Source organism: Mesoplodon mirus, assembly GCF_964341445.2.
Source record: "Mesoplodon mirus genome assembly, chromosome: 9".
NCBI classification, from domain to species: Eukaryota; Metazoa; Chordata; class Mammalia; order Artiodactyla; family Ziphiidae; genus Mesoplodon; species Mesoplodon mirus.
Window position 1 is genome coordinate 27,234,030 of NC_138985.1, and position 21,713 is coordinate 27,255,742.

Below are 21,713 nucleotides of genomic sequence, written 5' to 3' on the forward strand. Positions count from 1 at the left end.
CAGGAGAACACAGTGAGGGTCAGTTCAGAGCCAGCCCTAGTTCTAACCACACGGCCTCACACTGCCTGCCCCCGGCTTGGCCTCACCAACCGATTCCAGCTCTCTCAGTTGGGATGTTTAGCTTTTCCATCTTTCACCAGCTTTCCACCCCACGGGCTTGCTCTCTGATGGACAGCCTATCTTCCCACTTCTGACACGGCTCACCACTGCAGGCAGCCCTGCCAGTAAGCAGCCTTTTCACCTTGGGCCTGAGGGCCCCTGCAAGGGGTGGACCACTGCTCCCAGGCCTTATCCTGCCTCATCCTCGTCTGTCCAAGCCAGGGTAAAGACGTTTTTCCCTGACTCTGCAGCCCATTACACGATCTTCAAGGATGCATGATTAAGAAAAGGAACACAAGGACATTTACTTCATGTGAGGCGGGCGGTGTGTGTTTAAAGCTCAGAAATCTACTCACTGCCCTCATCTCAATGAGATCTGACTTGTAAAACTGTTTGCAGACGTGGTCCCTTCTACCCAGCACACGTGCATCCTCAACAGTTCACTACGCCCATCTCTTAAACATGGCCAGCTTCCACCATGCAGACTCGATTCAATACAGCACCAACTTAACACTTTAAACCCCGATAGTACTTGGGACAGGTTGAAAATAACTTTTCCATTTTAAAAGCAAGATAAGTTTATATAGTATTACTGATTTCTCCAAGTTAATGATTTCTTTGTGGTGACCTTAAAATAGAGCATGTTAAAAAATAAATTAAAAACACAGTGTAGGGCTTCCCTGCTGGCGCAGTGGTTGAGAGTCTGCCTGCTAATGCGGGGGACGCGGGTTCGAGCCCTGGTCTGGGAAGATCCCACATGCCACGGAGCAACTGGGCCCGTGAGCCACAATTACTGAGCCTGCACGTCTGGAGCCTGTGTTCTGCAGCAAGAGAGGCTGCTACAGTGAGAGGCCCGTGCACTGCGATGAAGAGTGGCCCCCGCTTGCCACAACTAGAGAAAGCCCTCGCACAGAAACGAAGACCCAACACAGCAAAAATAAATAAATAAATAAATTTTTAAAAAACAAAAACAAAACAAAAACACAGTGTATTAGCCAATGGCTTTAAAATAGACTTAATATGCAAAAAAGAAATAACTAAAGGGAAGAGACACATATGGGAACATAGATATATATATATATATATATATTGATGTTAGGAGAAAAACTTTCCTGTGTAGCAAGTCTGTAGTGAATGGGCACTCAATTTAAGATCTAATTTGACGATATCATCCATTTTAATTGTTTGTTATGATGTTAGCCAGAGTTGAACTATTTGTAATTTAAATTTCTACTAAACTACCGTATTAGTTGCTTTTTTTTTAAAAGTCTATTTGGGTAAAAACAGATAAACGAGGGGAGACTTTTCTCAGGAAATGAATGACTGGCCCTTCCAGTGGGAAGGATAAGACTTTTAAAAGATTTTTTGGCTAGGATGTTAGTTGCCTTTGGGAAGGTGTACTACTTAATTTTTTTTGTACATTACTCCATCAAAAATGTCACAATGACCATGCCTTGTATTTACTGAAGTAGGGTTTTACCCAGATGTTAGGGTTCAGTTCCATTATTTTCAAGCTTCTCAAATTTGTGAAATCATAAAGAGAATAAAAGGCATCCCAAAAGCTAAAAGTAAATTAAAAAGAAGGATTCAATGGCATCAAAAGAGATCCTAAATGGAAGAGGAAAGTCCATGAGCTACACTCTCCTCATGTATGAGTATCTTCTTTAGGGTGAGAACCAAGGCAGAGGAGAGGTGAAAGTAGTTGCAACCATGCAAGGGTCTTTCCCAGAAGGGAAGGCGATTCGCTAGGTGTTTGAGTTCATTCTCTCATGTCATTCCCACTACCACCTTAAGAGATTGCCATTTGTGGCCCCATTTGAAAGACGAGGAAACCAGAGTTAAGAGCTGGTTCGAGGTCAGACTGTCAGAAGGTGAGAGAGCTGGGACCAGATCCGAAGTTTCACTGACTCTAGATCTTTTTGCAGCAGACCAAATATGCAAAATATTTAATTTACCACTTCCAGTTCGAGATGGCAGTCTGGGCAAACACATTTCTCACCCACCCCTCCGAAGACCTCTCTGACATAAGTAGATGGAAGTGGATGTTGGAGGATAAAAATATGAACAAATAATAATAAAATTTACTGAGTACATATTTTGTGCAAGGCGCTTCTAAAAACTTTATTTATATTAACTAATTTAATCCTCAAAACAAGCCTATGAAGCAGGTGCTGCTCTTATCATTGCCAAGAGGAGAAAACCGAGGCTCAGAAAGGCTAAGGAGTTTGCCCAGGATCACACTGCTGGAAGTGGCAGAGGCAGGATTGGAACCCAGGCAGTCTGGCTTTAGAACCCACACGCTTATAATAAAATCAGAACAAGGAATGTCAATGACTTCCTACAAGATGCAAAGAAGATAAGACTAGAATCATAACTGAGGCTTGTAGAGGGGCCTAGATTATTCTTTAAGGGAACAAAGATAGAGGTGGTGGCCAGTCCAGCCAAGGAGACTTTGGGCAGAACTTTACATGGAACACCAGCATCTCTCCTGTGCCTGTCTCCTGCACAGGTGGCTGGCACATTCCTGAGCTATAGCTTTATGCTTCTTCTTCAAAAAGCAAATGCACTAGTATTGAGCAGAGTTCCCTGTGCTATACAGTAGGTCCTTGTTGGTTATCCATTTTAAATGCAGCAGTGTGTACTATGGAACAACCTAAATAGGAAAAGAATTTGAAAAAGAATAGATACATGTATATGTATAGTTGAATCACTTTGTTGTACACCTGAAACTAACACAACATTGTTAATCACCTGTACTCCAATACAAAATAAAAAGTTTAAACAAAAAAAACACAAATGCACTGGATTGGGAAAGCGAGTTCATTATGGATTTTGGAGCCTTCTTCCAGTCCCATGTCTCTCACTCAAATGCACTCCCCACGAGAGCCATACCAGCTCTTACCACTGCAGGTTGCCATGACCCCTCATCGGTCCAAGCCACGCTGGCTCTCCTTGCTCCCCAGAATCAAGCCCCTCCTGCCCTGGCATGTGGACAGCCCTGCTTTATCTCCCAGAAGATGATCCTGGCCATAGATACGCACCATTAGGACACTCACTCCAAGGAAAGGAAACCAGGAGAGCCTCCTTCCCCGAGGTTTTAACACGAACACATACTCACACTCAGAATCACTAGGCTTATGAGGAGCTGGAAGGGCATAAACAAGAATGACCAAGATAAACAAGAAAACCTAACCCTGGGGGAAATTTTAGAGGGTTCTGAGAAAGTACTACATACAAAAGACAAGAGCAAGATGCTGAGAAAAGGGAGCCATAAAAGAGTTTTCTTTTTAAAAAGCCCTTAGATATTAAAAATGATTGCTGAAATGAAACTATCACCAAAAGCACTGAAAAATGAATTCAAGCATATTTCCCAGAACACAGAACCGAAAGCGAACAGTGAGAGAAAAGATAAGAGACACAGAGAAATAACTCAGGAGGTCAGACATTCAACTAAGCAGAGTCTCAGAAAGAGCAGAGAAAACAGGGTGGATAAAATGACTAAAGATATAATAGAATAAAAATCATCCCAGAGGGCTTCCCTGGTGGCGCAGTGGTCGAGAGTCCGCCTGCCGATGCAGGGGACACGGGTTCGTGCCCTGGTCCGGGAAGATCCCACATGCCGCGGAGCGGCTGGGCCCGTGAGCCATGGCCGCTGAGCCCATGCATCCAGAGCCTGTGCTCCGCAACGGGAGAGGCCACAGCAGTGAGAGGCCTGCGTACCGCAAAACAACCCCCAAAAAACCCCCCCAACATCCCAGAGATATAGAATGCATCTTCAGATTGGAATGGTCCACCAGGTGACAAGCAAAATGAGCAAAAAGTTAATTTAATTTAATTTATTTTAGAATACCTACATCTAGGGACATGCTTTCTGACTACCAAGTCTCCCAAAAGTTTCCAGAGAGGAAAAATACTCCACCTACACAAGAATACAAATCAAACAGGCATCAGACTTTTTTTTTTTTTTTTTTTTTTGCAGTACGTGGGCCTCTCACTGTTGTGGCCTCTCCTGTTGTGGAGCAAAGGCTCCGGACTCACAGGCTCAGCGGCCATGGCCCACGGGCCCAGCTGCTCCGCGGCACGTGGAATCCCCCCGGACCGGGGCACGAACCCGTGTCCCCTGCATCGGCAGGCGGACCCCCAACCACTGCGCCACCAGGGAAGCCCCATCAGACTTTTCATCTACAACTTTGGATGTTAACAGATTTTTAAAGTTAGAATTCTGGCTCAATGATCAAACAACGCAAGGGCAGAATAAAGATATTTTCACACAGGCAAGAACTCAGAAAGTACATCCTCTGTTGTTGAAAAGTTACTTGATGTACTCCAGTAAAATAAAAGGATAAACTTAGAATGACACATTTGTCAGATCCGGGAAGCAGTGGTTCCAACCCAGTTGATTGTGAACGGATGTCCTGAGACACCTGGTCCAGACTACCTGGGAGAATGAAGTGCCCAGGAAAGCTGGATATACCACCTTAAGGGCAAAAGATGTGGTTGGGAGGTTGGGGAAAAAACGTAAGGATATTATAAAGGCAAATAACAGAGGAAAAGCTAGAGCAACTACAAAAAAGCAATACACTAGGTATGCAAGCTATTAAAACACTTGTTTTACTGGACACATCACTGTCAGGAACCACAAAGAGGTAAGTGAGATCCTAACATTCTACGGTGCGGCAGGGAGGAGAGTTGCCACAGCCGTAAGGCTAGAGATGCTTTATTGATTTTCAACTTTTAAAGTCAACTTATGAACAAAAACATAGCAGATGAGGTGCTGATTGTAAGATACATGGAGATATTAACAACTTTGACACTATAATAGGAAAGCTTGGCTTCAGGAGATTGCAGGGGAGCGGGAGGCGGGAAACCTTAATATCCCTCATCTTTTGAACTGGAAAATCAAAAGTTACTATGTGGTTAAGAATCCGCCTGCCGATGCAGGGGACACAGGTTCGAGCCCTGGTCCAGGAAGATCCCACGTGCCGCGGAGCAACGAAGCCCATGCGCCACAACTACTGAGACTGCGCTTTAGAGCCCTCAAGCCACAACTACTGAGCCCACGTGCTCTGCAACAAAGAGAAGCCAGCACAATGAGAAGCCCGTGCACCACAACGGAGAGTGGCCCCCGTTCACCGCAACTAGAAAAAGCCTGCGCGCAGCAACAAAGACCCAATGCAGACAAAATTTTTTTTTAAATAAATAAAGTTACTATGACAAGTTGATGAAAAAAAGAAACAGAGGTTTAAGGTAGTCTTTAAAGTTATAAAAATCACCATTAGGCAAAACAATTAGCACTAATATAATATTAATATTGAAAGGAGAGGAAGCACAGTGTTAGAAAATTAAAGGTTAATTGTCTTATTGGAGAGTCAATAAACTGTACTGAGTAAAATATATCTAGAGCTGATATGTCAGGAAATAAGGGTATTGCACATTCTGGAGCTGTAACTGTTGTCTATCAAAAGAATTAAAACAGGGCTTCCCTGGTGGCGCAGTGGTTGAGAGTCCGCCTGCCGATGCAGGGGACACGGGTTCGTGCCCCGGTCCGGGAAGATCCTGCATGCCGCGGAGCGGCTGGGCCCGTGGGCCATGGCCGCTGAGCCTGCGCGTCCGGAGCCTGTGCTCCGCAATGGGAGAGGCCACAACAGTGAGAGGCCCGCGTACCGCAAAAAAAAAAAAAAAAAAAAAAGAATTAAAACAGAAATATCAAAAACTGTCCTTGGCCTGGGGTTGGAGCAAGAAGGGTGGGACAACATTAGCTTCGCATCCTAGGCTCTTGTGAACTTTATGATTTGTTGAAATGAGCATGCGTTATAAATGTAATTTTAATAAAATCATAATAAAATGTTAAATTATAAAGAGAACTTCAAGGTTTCTTTCCGGATCTTTTCTAGGGATAATAACAAACTAATATTGGAGTAATCAAATAATCCCCATATATGAAAAGAAAAAAAAAAAAGGTCAGCTTTTACAAATCCGTTTTTCCTGTTCAGTTTGTACCTTTGCTTGTACCTGACTCAGCTTTCCCAGTTTGGAATATCACTCTGGGGTGGAATCCTAGTAAAATCCCTTTATAACTCCTGAGTGGATTGGAGGCTTATAGCTCCACAAGTTACATTCCATTTTGGCATCCTCAGGATATCGGCTCTAACTGTTCAACTAAATCAGACATCACTTGACAGAGATGAGCCAATATTCACAGGTTGATTTTGTAAAGCATTTAGCTGTGAGTAGAAAAAGACCCTAAAAGGTGTTTAAAATCAAATAAGCCCTCAATGAACACAAGAATCTTCACTTACACTTACCACTCTATAGAGAATCAATTGTGGGACTTCCCTGGTGGCGCAGTGGTTGGGAATCTGCCTGCCGATGCAGGGCACACAGGTTCGAGCCCTGGTCCGGGAAGATCCCACATGCCGCGGAGCAACTAAGCCCGTGTGCCACAGCTACTGAGCCTACACTCTAGAGCCCACAAGCCACAACTACTGAGCCTGCGCTCTAGAGCCCGTGCTCCACAACAAGAGTAGCCACTGCAATGAGAAGCCCGCACCCTGAAACAAAGAGTAGCCCCCGCTCGCTGCAACTAGAGAAAGCCCGTGTGCAGCAACGAAGACCCAACGCAGCCAAAAATAAATAAATAAATAAATGTATTAAAAAAAAAAAAGAATCAATTGCTTTCACAGACATAGAAAATGAACTTATGGCTACCAAAGGGGGAAGGGGAGGGATAAATTAGGAACTTGGGATCAACAGATACACACTGCAATATAAGATAGATAAACAACAAGGACCTACTGTAGAACACAGGGAGCTATATTCAGCATCCTATAATGACCTATAATGGAAAAGATTCTGAAAAAAGAATATATATGTATATATATACATTATATATAAAACTGAATCACTTTGCTGAATACCTGGAACATTGTAAATCAACTATACTTCAATTTTTTTTAAAAAAAGCTTAAAAAAAGAATCAGTTGGGCTTCCCTGGTGGCGCAGTGGTTGAGAGTCCGCCTGCCGATGCAGGGGACACTAGTTCGTGCCCTGGTCCGGGAAGATCCCACATGCCGCGGAGCAGCTGGGCCCGTGAGCCATGGCTGCTGAGCCTGCGCGTCCGGAGTCTGTGCTCCGCAACGGGAGAGGCCACAACAGTGAGAGGCCCACGTACAGCAAAAAAAAAAAAAAAAAAAAAAAGAATCAATTGCTTTAATTCTTTGCATATCACCATAACCCACTGTTATTTCCCATGCGAAAAGCCTCTCCTCCAATTTCAGAACACAACAAGGCCACCTGCAATATTAATTTCTAAAAGAAAAAAACCACCTTTTTAGGAATATTTACTTTAAAGCATGAAATTCTTTATGAGCTTATCTACAAAACAGAAATAGAGTTACATATGTCAAAACAAATTTATGGTTTCCAAATGGTAAGGGGTGGGAGGGGAGGGATAAATTGGGAGATTGGGATCAACACATACACACTACTATATGTAAAACAGATAACTAATAAGGACCTACTGTATAGCACAGGGAGCTCTACCCAATACTCTGTAATGACCTACATGGGAAAAGAATCTAAAAAAAGAGTGGATATACGTATACGTATAACTAATTCACTTTTGCTGTACACCGGAAACTAACACAATATTGTAAATCAACTATACCCCAATAAAAATTTTTTAAAATGAAATTCTTTAAAAATACAAATAAAACTTAAAACCAAGCTATTTTTGGTTTTTTTTGTTTTTTTGAATTTTATTTATTTTTTTATACAGCAGGTTCTTATTAGTTATCCATTTTATACATATTAGTGTATACATGTCAATCCCAATCTCCCAATTCATCCCACCACCACCCACGTCCCCCTCCACTTTCCCCCGTTGGTGTCCATACGTTTGTTCTCTACCTCTGTGTCTCTATTTCTGCCCTGCAAACCGGTTCATCTCATAATACCTAAGCCATCAGATTAGACAGGGAAAAAAAGAAAACGAAGCTCCAACTTCTCAGAATCTATTTCTACCTCGGCTCTTGTAAAACTAGGCTGGCAATCAAATAAAGCAGTACTCGGGGAGAACTACTTTACCTTGGTCTCAGATATTATTAGCTATGTAGGACAAGTAAGGATACGACACACATCTTTAGTGTGGCTGATGCCTCCAAGGTCATGAACTTCAAAACCCATCACAGGATGCAGAATGCGGAGCCTCTAGCCAACCTGCATCCGGGACTCACTCCCAACCCCACCAAGTGCCCGCCACCCACTCGTGTCGGGAACTCCCGTGACAGGAGAGCCCATGCTTCCGCACTATACCACCCTGGAGGACCTCGACGAGGCGCCAATCACAGCCCTAATATCAGACTCTGTTTAACAGAGTTTCTAATTGGAATCTTCATATTCGAGACAGAAGGCAGCAGCAAAGAAATCCATGCCTAGAGTCACGCTCACCTGGTGACTCATTAAGAGAGAAAACTTCAGAAAATCTGAACGCTAATAGCAGGAGACTAGCATGAAAGGAACAAGGCTGTGCTGTTACCAAAAAGAATGGATTTTTTAAGAACATCCTATTGGAGCAGATTTCCAAAAAGGCAGGTCTATAAGGCAGGTCTGTATACGGCAGGTCTCTTAGCTCTTCCTCCGTGGGGTGGAGAGTGCAAGTGCGGACCACTCACCCCGTTCATAGGTGGGCCATTTCACAGTCTAGCGAGCATGCTCCCAGACACTTGAGAACACGTGGCCACCAATATGAAATATTAAGTTCCATAACCAAGCATGAAACGGACTCACATTTAAGACAAATCTAGTGCAAATGACCCCAAACTTCCCTTGAACCTTTCATGACCTGGACTCAGTTCCTTGTTCCCGTGAACCATCAGAAGATGGAGAAGAGGGACTTCCCTGGCGGTCCAGTAGTTAAGACTCCGCGTTTGCACTGCAAGGGCTGTGGGTTTGATCCCTGGTCATAGAACTAGGACCCCGCGTGACGCAGGAAAAAAAAAAAAAAAAAAAACGAAGATGGAGAAGAAAGGGAAGGAGCATTTTCAGCAGCCTCGATGTACACGAAAATGCCAACTAAAACTTCTGCCTGCCCTAGATCAGAGGGCACGCCTCTAAAAACCCAGAAAACCTATTTTTTACAGGTTTCTTAGACTTTACGGGCAGGAACTGTGTGCCGGATGAGAGCCACTGAGGACGCTCGGGTTCCATCGGTCAGGTGGCGGGGGGCGTGGTGACATGACCGGTGACAAAGCCTATCTGTGCACCCCCTCGGGAGCCGCGACAGCGCATGCAAGCACACATCACCGGAGGGCCCTGGAAAGCTTGGCTGACATGTTAGCAAGGGTAATGATCAACTCATGTGACATCCGTCCCCCCAAAAGTCAAAAATTCAGGGGAACATTTCAGATTGCAGTTCAGAACTCCTCATAAATTAATGGAAGTCAGACATGAAAGTTTATAACAGCTGGAACAGGTCAAGCGGAAAGAAAATGCGGCATTGGCATATGCGTTATGTGAATTTCCTAGAGTCCATACATTTGGTATTTGGAAGGAAGAAGGGAAATGTTAATTAGGAGAAATTTCATACCGGATTTAAATTTGCCATGGAGTCAGAGCTCTATTGTAAAACCCCGCTGGAATCAGAAATCACCCTCCCCGGACCCGGGTCGTGCCTTTCATCCTGCTATTTTATACTTGTTGATATGGGACTTAATTGTTTGCATGTGTTGTTTCACGCGCTCTCTCCCCAGAATATAAAATCAAGAGCCAGGGTCATACTTTGTATTTCTACTGTGTATGGTGCTAAGTTAACACTGGGGAATCGATAAAAATATCTAAGTCATCCCTCTGCATTCTCTAAAAACCTTAAAGCCATTGTCCATAATTTTTAGACTGCTCTAGTTATAAGTATCTCAGGGGATGGTAGTCACCCTTGAAAGTCTCCACATTAACGTTTCTTATTCTCCTGATACGGGGGAAGCATTAGTACAACTTGTATCTTTATTACCAGATCCAGATTTATCTCAAGTCAGATCAAGTCCCCTGAACTGTAACCCTATGCAGATAGGGTCTGACACTCACATTTTAAAGCAAACATCAGTCTTGCCTGCAGGTCCTTGAGAGAAAGGGATCCCCTGGTCTCCTCCTTGACTGCCTTCATGCATTTGCTTCTGTCTTTTCTTTCCTTGGCATGTATTTCCTCATTTGAGTCTCTATGTGTCTCTTTAGCCTGCACTGGCTCTGTTTTTCGTGTTCAATCCTTTTCATCTTTCCTCATAAATCATTCCTCCAGCTTCTTAATCAGGCTTAACTGCTGTTCCCCAGGATTCTTTCAGTGTATCTGAGACACCAAAGCCAGGAGACCAGGAACTGCCCATATCAGTGGGACAAGAAGATGCCTTTGTGTGAAAAGACTATGGTTCTCTCTCTCTCTCCCTCTCCGATATAAACGTTCCAAGCATACTTATAAATAAGGGATGCTCCTTCCCTGCCGCTTCCTCCCCTGGGTGGGGTAGGGGGGTCCACTGCTCTGATGTCACAGGAGAAAACAGGTGAGGGATGGCACGGTGGCCTCAGTGCAGCTGGAGGAGCTGTCCCCAGACTGGCCTAGGTGGGTCCAGATACCGCATTATTCTGGTGACACGGGAAAGCCCCAGTTACTTACAGAGGCTGCTTTTCAGAATGGAGTTCACATAACGAATCCATCTTTGATCCAACAGACAGCCTATGGCCCCAAAGCCCCTGCAGGTATGGGGGAAACAGGGACACGGTGGGGAGACAGAGACACAAGTAGGAGAGCAGTGCACGTGGGGCCTCCCTCACTGGTTCCCAAGCCCTGGGCCGTGGAATCCAGACTCCAACTGGCTCTGGGAGCAAGCCACATGATCACTCCAGATCTCAGCCTCAGTTAATGCAGGTGCCAAATGCGTTTGTGCGAAAACTAAATGAGATCGTGTTATGGGGTCCTTAGCCCAGCGCCTGGCACGCGATAAATGCTCCACTCATGGGCCTGTGGTGACTGCCACTGTTTCCCCACACACTTATCCCCCCAAACTAGAGACAAAGAAAGGACCAGGAGGCCTCCCCATATTCAGGTCATAAGTAACTTCCAATTCTTTGGAAGAGTCTCAGCTGAGAAGCAACGTCTCCTTCTCTCCCAAGTAGCCACGCCTGGAACATAGCGAGGGCAGAGGAAGCACCGAGCACACCTGTGTTCTCCATGCTCGGATCTGACAGTCCAGACCTGGAGACCCGTGTGGCACGCAGCCTGCCCTCCCAAGACCCTCCAGACCCTTGCCGGTCACCACTGGCATCACCACCATCCAGTTCTGGAAGAATCCCTAAGTTCCCTGCGGAGCCAGCCTGCCCAGGCCCTTGTATAGACCTGGACTGCCATTGTGAAGTCTCAGCAGTTATGGGGCGTGAGTTAAGGATTTGAGCTCTGGAGGCAAACTCCGTAAGTTCGAATCTTGGTTCAGCCACTTTGAACCAGGTAAAAATGGACAAGTGACAGCCTTCCTGAACCCCAGTTTCCTCAACTGTCCCTGGGGAAAATCATGGCAGCCTCTCATAAGGTTGTTGCGGGGATTTAATGAATTCAAGGACAAAGCCCATGCCATATGGCACACAGTGAGGGCTCGATTTCTGCCCGCTATAATTTCTAAGCCAGAGGGACCAGTCCCCACCTGGGCTACTGCAACACCTCTTGACAGTTGTCTCCCTAATTCTATAGTCCGCCCCTTCAGGACAATCCCCACACACCAGCCAGAGCGATATCCCTCAAGTAAAAAATCAAATCACGGGCTTCCCTGGTGGCGCCGTGGTTGGGAGTCCACCTGCCGATGCACGGGACACGGGTTCGTGCCCCGGTCCGGGAAGATCTCACATGCCGCGGAGCGGCTGGGCCCGTGAGCCATGGCCGCTGAGCCTGCGCGTCCGGAGCCTGTGCTCCACAGCGGGAGAGGCCACAACAGTGAGAGGCCCGCGTACCACACAAAAAAAAACCCAAAAACAAACCAACAAACAAAAAAATCAAATCACGTCACTCCCTCCACTGGCTTTCCATTTGCCTACAAAGATCCCCTCACTCATCTCCACCACCTGCCCACCACACACACCTTCTCTCTGCTCCAGGACGTGGCCGTGGCAAACCCACGAATTCCACTCTTTAAGTGGAATGCTCTCCCCTTGGACCTTCCCAAGGTTGACTCCTTTTTATCACTTGGGTCTCAGCTGCAAAAACACCACCCAGGAAGGCCTTCCCTATTCTGCCTGCCCATTCCCAGGTACCATGCTCCACCCCGAATCTCTCCCCAGCAAACCACCTGTTTTAGTGGACTCAGGGCACCCACTGTGCTATCTTTGTTGATGTCTCCGCCCCTGTGCTTGGTGTGTATCTCCTCTGGCTGGAATGTGGGCTCCACGAAAGCCTGGACCTGATTGGTCTTGGCAAATGCTGGCCCCTCAGGACCTAGACAGTGCCTGACTTATAGCAGACTCTCAAAAAGATGCATGGAATTTTTGAAATGAGAACGAAGATCAGGCATCATGTACCCAGTGGAGTAAGACTCGAAGCGGGGGCATGATCAGAATAGCTGGGGACACTGGAGGCACTCAGGTGCCTTCAACTGCTCATTGACCATCTCTCTATATCATCATTTGTGGAATGTGATGGGCAAAAATTATGCTTAAGACATCATTAAAGATAAAACACAGAGGCTATATAGAAATGCATCCCACAGCATTACATGCTATGGGATGTACATCCTGTACATTAAATATAGAAGTGAACTACACATTTGCTCAAAAGAGTCAACCTATGTGGTCAGATTTGTCGAGCCAAGCTGGAATCACAGATGCTGGGGGAGAGTGGGGTGGGGGGGGATGATGGCATCCTATGACATTCCTTACTTTAAGGGGAAAAACAGGGATTGGGGAGGAAATCTGAAACCTTGCCGAATTCGAATGCAGGTTTATTTCACGAAAGCAAATGGAAAGAAGAGGTGGTGTCTGTTTGCCAGGACGCTCCGTGCACACTTCTCTGTTCCTCTCTAAACCAGAAAGCAGGCCCCCGTTTGATCCCACTCACAAGTCACAATCACAGTCAGGATGCAGATTTGGGGCCCCCCCAAGTGGACGAGTAAACACCCAGCTTCCTAGAGTAGGCTTCCTCTGACCTACACAATGCCCGCTGATTAGCCCCGCAGCCCTCCATGGAGAGGCCCGGCTGCTCCTCAGGGGTACCCCCATCTCCCCTAAGACTATTTCTGTCCAGGCCAGATTGCGGGCTTATCCCACCCCTGGAAGTCTTTGTTCTCATTTTCTCCCAGTGGTATTAGCTACTTGATTTCCCAGCTGAATTTCACTTTGTTATTTCTGGCCCCTCTCGCCGACCTTGCCATGGGCCCTTTGCACAATTCCTCCAGCTCAACTGACGCTAGGGGATTTGCGTTTTTCAGTGAAATAAAACTCAAGGTTTTTTATTTTATGGTGAATCTTATATTCTGAAGTTAAAACGTGTCTTGCTACAGAACATTCCTGATTCACTGGAAATGAAACCACATTTATTTCCCAATGTTTGGGATTTGTACTTTGAGACCCAGCTATTGTGATTATCAGGGTTACCTAATACAGAAAAGCTCAGAAGTTGGAGAACAAGTAGAAATGGATTTTGTTGTCTTTGAAAGAAAATATAACACACGACTCAAGGGAAGCAGCGGCACGTCCTTGAGGACCACGGGATAAGAAGTCAGCCAGAGAAGTCGGGAGGGGCTGGGGATGGAATCACAGTGGCAAATCAGAAAGAGGAGGTGAATTAAACTCCGTGACAAATCCTGGGCTGGTGATGGGAAGCATAGTTACCCAAAGATCTGCTTAAATATGCAAAGGCCATGAAACAAGTCTTAGGGCTCACCGTGGATTCATGCAGAAGAGGATCAGCTCCCAGGGAGCCCACTGGCCTGCACCTCTTCAGCCTGTCTCCTGCCACTCCCTGACCTGAGCTCCACCCACCAACCCCAGAGTCCTCGTGGGTCCTCACGAGTGACATGTTTTCCTTTGGTCTCCACGCCTTCAAAAACATTCCTCTCTACCCCTCTATCACAGGTAGAGACGTCACTTCCTCCCGGAAGCCTTCCTGACCCATCAAGTCTGGGTGAGGTATGTGTGATACCTTCTCTTCAGGGGCCCTGCATCTGTCTTTTATGATACATCCTTTGTGCTGACTTTAGGCAAGGGCTTATCTACTTGTCTTATTGTCCCACTGGCCTGAAGCTCCATGGAAGCAACGACCTTGTTCCTTCTGTCCAACACTTGTTAGCACTTAAGAGACACTCAGTAAGCATGATTCACTAACAAATGACTGACAGGGGAACCCAAAATACAAACAGCTCAATGAGTCAAGAACTTTCTTCATTTTTTTCTAAGAGGAAGAAACTCATCAAAAACTGAGGTTCACAAAAAGCCAGGAGGCCCCCCCCAAAGAAGGGAAGATATTAGGAAGATAAGAACAATGCATTTTAGGAGAGACCCAATGTAGAGACCCACATGTAAAAGCTAAGAGGATTGAAAGTTGGATACTTTTCAAAGAGTTCCACAAGAATCCAAACTCTATCAGAACATAAGAAGGACAGAGCCATAAAATGCCAGATCGGTTGCCCTATATTAAACCAAACTGCACAAGGCACAAAGAGAAAAATCCAGCCCTTTCACTAAGTGGGATGAAGATGCAGCACAGATTTATAGGTACAAGATCAAGAAAGCTAAAGCAAGGCAGGAGATGCAGCTTTCAAGAGACATCAAAGGTAACATTCTTTAATTATACAACAGAGAGGAGGGGGCCAAGGATAATGTTGCCTCTGTTAGAAAATAGGCTGGAAAGCTGTTAGCAGATAGCTATGAAATGGCAGGCATTGCTGTGTTTCTCGTGCTTTTTCTCAAGGAAGGAGGGAGGGACGGGGGGAGGGAAAGAAATCATAAGCAACTAAAAACATTGCCGCTTGTGTTGGGTGTCGGGCGGGTGGCCAAATTAGAAAAGGAAAATAATTCCACGGAATATTTAAACAACTGGATTCACGATCCTGATCTATTTGTCGATGGAGGATTCCACTACCATGGATTACACGCATACTTACACACTAACGAGTGGGAAAGATGTTACCGAAATCATGAATTGCCTAGAGGTTACTGAAGATAAGACGAAATCACCGAAATGTGCTAAAGGGGAAAACACATATCATGCTCACCTTAACTACAGGAAAAGATACCTATCCCTTCGATTTTAGACAGGCTTCAGAACACACAGGAGGGGTGAATCTCCTGTGAGAATCCCGTGGTGTTGACAAGGAGATGGTCCGCATCCAACTCTGGGAGCAAAGTGTCAATCTCCTCCAAAGTACCACATCCCACCTCGTCTGAGCATCCTGGCAGCTTTAAATGTGCTATAGGTAGGCAGAAGCAAATATTCTTGATGTTTATAAATGTATAGATGTGTTATAAACACTTTAAACCCTGCTCACGTTCGTTCAGAAGGGATGGGGGAGGGGAGTAAGTGTGGATCAGAGGTTGCATATAGTGGGTGAATTATAAACTGGATGAAGAAGATTCAGTCTCTTCAGTTTGTCAAGGAGCCACCTCTGACCGGCAGGCTCTGGACTAACTTCATCTCCGGTGTGACTGAGGCCAAGCAAGGAACCGCTCACCCCTTCTCTGCATTAACGAGCCCTCCCAGTCCTGCCTAGGAACTCTGGTGGATAGAAGAACAAAGCACTGCCCGGACTATCACCTTATCCTAAAGGAGATCAGGCCAACATACACGGACAACCCAAGGATAGAGCTGTGATGTGTTTCAGGGTGAGAGGTGCACGTGAACTTGGAGGGTAGGGTAGGCAAATATCCTTGTGAGATGGGACTTAGAGAAGTCTTTCACAGGAAGTGCGTCTTTAGTAAAGAATACGTAGGACTTGAAGGTGAGGAGGAAAGCCAAGAATTATTCTGGGAGGACAACAGTGTGAGCAGGGCGGCCTGAGCAGTGGACCTCAGGAGCCAGACTTGCCTGCAGGGGGCACTATTTGGACAACAGAGGGTGAGAGGGCAGGGCCAGAGAACCAACAGGCCAACTGGTTCTCTCTAGAACATCATCTCCCCTTGCCTTTCCTTTCTATTCCTCTCCTGGAAGAATGGCCTTCAGGCTTCTCCCTGGTCCCCTCTAATAAGTATGTCCTAGTAAGTAATTCAATGGATAAAATCAATAGCTCATTTTCCCAAAGGTCACAGTGCTTCTCTCCGCGTTGGGTCCCAGTTTCAGTCGTTATCTCAGAAGACCCATGCGTGGAATCACAGTCACGTCAAGTATGAGAGTAGTCAAGATTCAGCGGGGTGAGTGGAATCTGAAGCCCCCTAAAAGTGATTCCTAAATTTCTACCGCTTTCTGCAGAGTTGCACTGCAATGTAGCTCTGTAAAAAAAAAAAAAAAAAAAAAATCTATGGAACTGGCTCACTGTTGCTGGTCTTAAAACATTACCTCCAGGTTGTTGAAAGAAAGCTTGGATCCTTACATTGAATTTCTAAGAGGACAAAAATTAGCAGGGAGCTATTCTTAAGCTCACGAGTAAGTTTTGCAAAACTTCCTAGACTTGCTCGCATCTCCCCACTCCAGCTTCCCTACAATTCACGACGACCAGCCCAGGATACAAGACACCTAGCAAAGCCCCTAGAGTATGACCCAACATCAGTCTTTGTGGTAAAACCCTCTAGTTTTCAAGAGGGGGAAGAAAAAAAAACAATGCCAACCCTCCTGATTGGCTTGTCAACTGTTCTCCAAAGACAGAAACGACAGCCTGGATGAGAAGAGAACTGTGTGCTTGGGGAACTGTCACTGCCTTTGCAGTTTGGTCAACACCAAACTGTTCACTTGTGCCTCGTAGGCATCTTTGTCTTTCACAGCCTCCAGATGACACTCCAAGAGTAAAAGAAATGTGAGCAGGTACGTCTATTAAGTATGTAAAATACACCTCTTCCCTTCCCCTCACTTAGAAAACGTATTTCTAAAGAGTGTGGAAAGTCACCCAATATAAAGACAGACAGGTAGAAGAAACATCTTCCATGCCCTTTTTTTTTCTAGCACATCAGAAGGCAAGTGGGCGCAGCACATCAGCTTTCCACAGAAGACAAATGCCAGCCAATTAAAAATTCAGTTTCTTTTCTTTAAGCTAATTCCTCAGGTTTTGCTAATTAGCAACTAATAGTTCTGTCATCCGAGCTGGGAAACATAAGGAAGAATACCAGCGGTATGTTTTCAATCAAAGCATTTACATGGAGGAATGAATCATATTTTCCAGGAGGAATTACTGCTTGGGAGCAGTTGGGGGCAAAAGGAAAGCAGTCTTCACACAACTATAAAACCGTAAAAGAGACCTGAAATTTTAGAAAAGGGGGCATCTTTCTAAACCCTCCCCGCCTTTAACAAAACCAGCAGGGGATCTGTATGACATGACTGGTGATTCCAAGAAACTCCCCACCAAGACCCCTGCAGGGACCGTTAAAAAACTGGACTCCGCACAGTGAGACAGAAGACAATGCAACACATGTTTTCTGTAATGGGGAAGAGAATAAAAGTTAAGTGTCGGCCAGGGTACAGGAATGCTTTAACTATTATGTCACCTGCCTTGTAAGTTTATAAAAGGAGAAATGCACAGTGGTTAAGTGAAGGCAGGGGGGTGGGTGATGGTGGTTTGAAATATCTGGCTACAGATGAAGCAGGAGCAGAATAAAACTGCTGAGAAATCTTTGGGCCGGACATGGGGATCCTTATCCTGACTCCAGAACAAGTAGGTCAGGTTCCCCAAATCTGGCCCCTCCCGTGCTCTCCCCAATTATAAAGCGCTAGTGATCCTGCAGCAGCCAGCCTGTCAGCACCACCCCAGGTCTGAGCCACGCAGCTTGAACATCAACTTTCCTGCCTTGACATACACCCCATCCGCAGCTACCCTTGGCGAGACAAACCCCCCAATCCCCCAGTGAGGATTTTATTCCAAACACATGTTGCAAATGTTTGAAGTGCCCGCTATCCTGGGGTTTTCTTTTTCTTTTTTTTAAGTGAAACCCACAAAACCGAAAATACTTTGAATCCCGCCTAAGTGCAATTTGTGAAGATGCAACATTGCCTACCCAAGTATAACAGAGTGTTGTGCAATAAAAATTTTACAGATGTCCTTCTGAGGGGAAAAGCGATTTTCCCTTTTCCGGTCTTACAGGAAGCCTGCCCACACGTTAGAAATACAAAGTTAGTATATATAGAAGCACAAATTAGGCATCTTGGAACGTCCACATTTTCCAACCACAGAGAAACGCAGGAATTACTGTGAGAGTTCACATGCCCAGATACACTGGATTAGAGGAGTCTTTCCCCTCCGACCGTCTGGTGGGGCTGGCAGACGACTCAAAGGAAAAGGGAATGGCCTGAAAAGATGCTCTGAACCGTCATTGCTACCGAAGGTCTGCAATGAACTTATGTTCTTGACAAGGCTGCCGACTGAGACAAGGTAAAGAAACGTGGCCAAACTTTTACGTCTCATTTTAAAAAGAGGGTACTTTTCTCACACACTAAAAGATTCTTAGAAGATGTGTCAGTTTCAGCTTCCCATCGGTCGCTTATCTGTATAATTAAATCCACGTTAGGTGGATAAATATTATTACAAGGTACCTAAAAAAACATTCGTTTTACTGGTAGAAGATTAAATAATCCAACAGGGTTCTAGAAAAAATAAAGTCATATCCCACTGACCCCTTGAGGCTTAGTTTTAGGACATCTTTAAATTATTTACCATGAACACCTAACCCTACACTTTTTATTTTTCCACACGTATTAAGTTTGTACTTGTTACATAAAACACTTTCTGCTAGGAATTTAAAAGGTTAAAACTCCAACTCACGTAAAAGCTTTAAAATTTCTCTACTCCCCAAACAGGAAAAAAATGATAGTCTGTCCACTAAGGTTCATCGAGACAGGGTTCTGTCCAGAGGGCCACGGCACCCCTTGCTAACCGCACACCCTTTCCCTAAGGGTTACAATTCACTCCATCTGTAATCTGCATTTATAGAAGATGCTGACCTCAGGGACAGAGGAAAGCAGGTCTGGCGGAGAAAAGCTAGTCTGCACTGAACCGAACACAACTGCAGCTCCGATAAAAAACACGTCGGTTTGGAGAGTGAATGCATCACGTACAGATGGTGGTGAGGACATGGATGATGATGATGATGATGATGACGGAACGGAAGGAAGAGCAAGAAGGAGGAAGGAACAGGAGAAGGAAGATGAGGCAGAGGAGAAACAGCTACTGTAATGATTCCGATGCATTCGCCATGAGCCAGAGATGGTACTCAATATTTTATTGGCATTGTCTCGCTTAATTGTCACAAGGACGCCATGGGACTGGGGGTCTTACATCACTCCCATTCAACAGTTAGGAAGAGACCCTTAGAGGGACCTGAGAACACAAGCCTACTTGGCAACAGTCACACAGTTGGTAGGTGGCAAGGCTGGAACTTGAGTGCCCTGGTTGCTGAGCTATAATCCCTAGGTCTCCCCATCCATACGTTGTATGTAACGATAGTGTTTATTCGTGTCCAATTGAGTGAGTACGTTAGAGGGTGGGTCAAAATGGCACTTGTCATTTGGTGACAGACAACCTACCTCGCTTATAAATTACCGTGTGATTTTAACAGTGATTTGAAAATGCAGTGGGAAAAGCTGAAGCATAACCAACCTATGGGTGCGATGTCCCCTAAACAGGGTGACAATGAACAGTTCCAAGAGCCACCAAGAGTTCTTCAATGCCCTGGACTAGTTCGTACTCCACTGGAGGCCCGGGAGGGGGGGTCGCACACACGGACCACTGAGAGGGGATGAGGGCCTCAGGTGTGCAGAGATCCCGGCCCCTCAAATGACGGGCAGAGAATTCAATGGGCAAACCGTTAGAACAAACGGGCCAAGAGCAAGCTGCAAGTTGGACGCCACAGACAGAAAGTTAGCAGTCATCTGCCTACTTCGGGCAGCTGTCCTGACCAATTAACGACCTCACCAATTAGTGGGCATCTGGAATCGAAAACACAACACAAATATGAGATGGGGAAAGTCGGAAAGTTGTGTTCCCATCGAAGGGGAAAAAGAAGGCAGGCAGGGAACGTGTGGCGAATAATCTGGACTTGATCCTTTTTCAAAAGTAAGCGTACTCTCCGGGAATATTAATATAGGTCGAGAGTATGTACAGTCCCTCCAATTTTCTGCATGGATGAGATCTAATGCAGACCCATCCACAAAAATACAATGTAGAAAACTTAGGAATGTGCTCGGAGAAAAACCCTACCCACACTGCTGTAAACTCTCATTCCGAAAATAAAGGAGAAATAAAATAAGATGAAAGAAACCTCTAATGAGGGAAGGAAAGGAACATACACACTACACCTCCTCCTTATTTCTGTATCTGTAAAAGGAACAACTGTAGCCACAGGGCTGATAAGCACTTTTTAAACAGAGAAGTTGTAGCCTTTTTTAAAAGCGAACAAGAAGCCATCAAACCTTTTCCTCCACGCCTCTGACCACTTAAAAGAAATCTCCCTCCGCTGAAGAAAATAATGTATCTTCCGTCTTTACCAACAATATACTCTCGTTGTGGGGAGGAAGAAGCAGCATTTACTGAGACTTAAGGTTGTGCGAAGCTCTTTGATCTGCACCCTGATGAGTGAACATTCCCCTCTGCTTCAAGCCAACTAATGAAGGGATGAAATTAGCTTTTATCCTGGGCACTTTCTTGAGCCAAAAACCATGCTCTAATCAGCTGTCCTCACTCATCAGTCATCTGGCTAACGACCTTTTTGCCTTAAAACACTAAAATTTCTGAAGGATGTGGAAAAAGGGAAACACAAACCAGTCCCCCCTCCCTGGAGCGCGATGGTTCATCTGGAGTTGGAGCCGGGAAGGTTAAACAGTAGGTCTGTATCCTGGCAAGGTGATAAATCTGTAATCAAGAGCTGCAAGCCTGGGCATCTCAATATGAACTTCATTACTCCACCACCAAATTACATTTTTTAAACTAGAACCAGGCCAGAAATAAACTGAACCCTTGTATATGTTCCTTTACATTCTGCCTTGGTAGAAAACCGTTGTGTAGGTGTGTTCGGAGCTCTAATTAATTTCTTAAACTTTCTGAGTGATGGAAAAGGAGCTTTCCGAGGTCTTCTGGCCTGCTGATTCCAGAAGAAAGTAGAACACAAAGAAAAATCTTCCATAGGAAGGAATTCAGCCTTGGTTGGTTAGAAGAGGTTTGTTCCTCCTCAAGAATGAAGCAAAAAAACAAACAAACGCCAATCACTGAAAAGGGGAATGGCTGCCGTTAAAGACATCTGCTAATGCCTCCCACTTCAGTAACTGCCCCCCTCTACCAGTTTTCCTCTAGCGGCATCTACTTGGGTGGAGCAAACCTGGTTCTAGTTCCCGGGAAAGGTCCACGTGGATTAGCCACAGACGGACACCTTCCTGACGGCGGCCCTCCAACCCCCTCCGAGGCCTGAGCTGCTTAGGGATGCAAGGAAATGGCTTTCCCTAAAAAGAATGGACA

At 45.4% G+C, this 21,713-nt stretch overlaps 1 protein-coding gene across 4 annotated transcripts in view; it reads right to left on the bottom strand.

Moving 5' to 3' along the window:
* Positions 1–21,713, bottom strand: part of GLI3 (GLI family zinc finger 3) — a 281,589-nt gene that overhangs the window by 163,364 nt on the left and 96,512 nt on the right. The gene's annotated exons all lie outside the window — the stretch shown is intronic.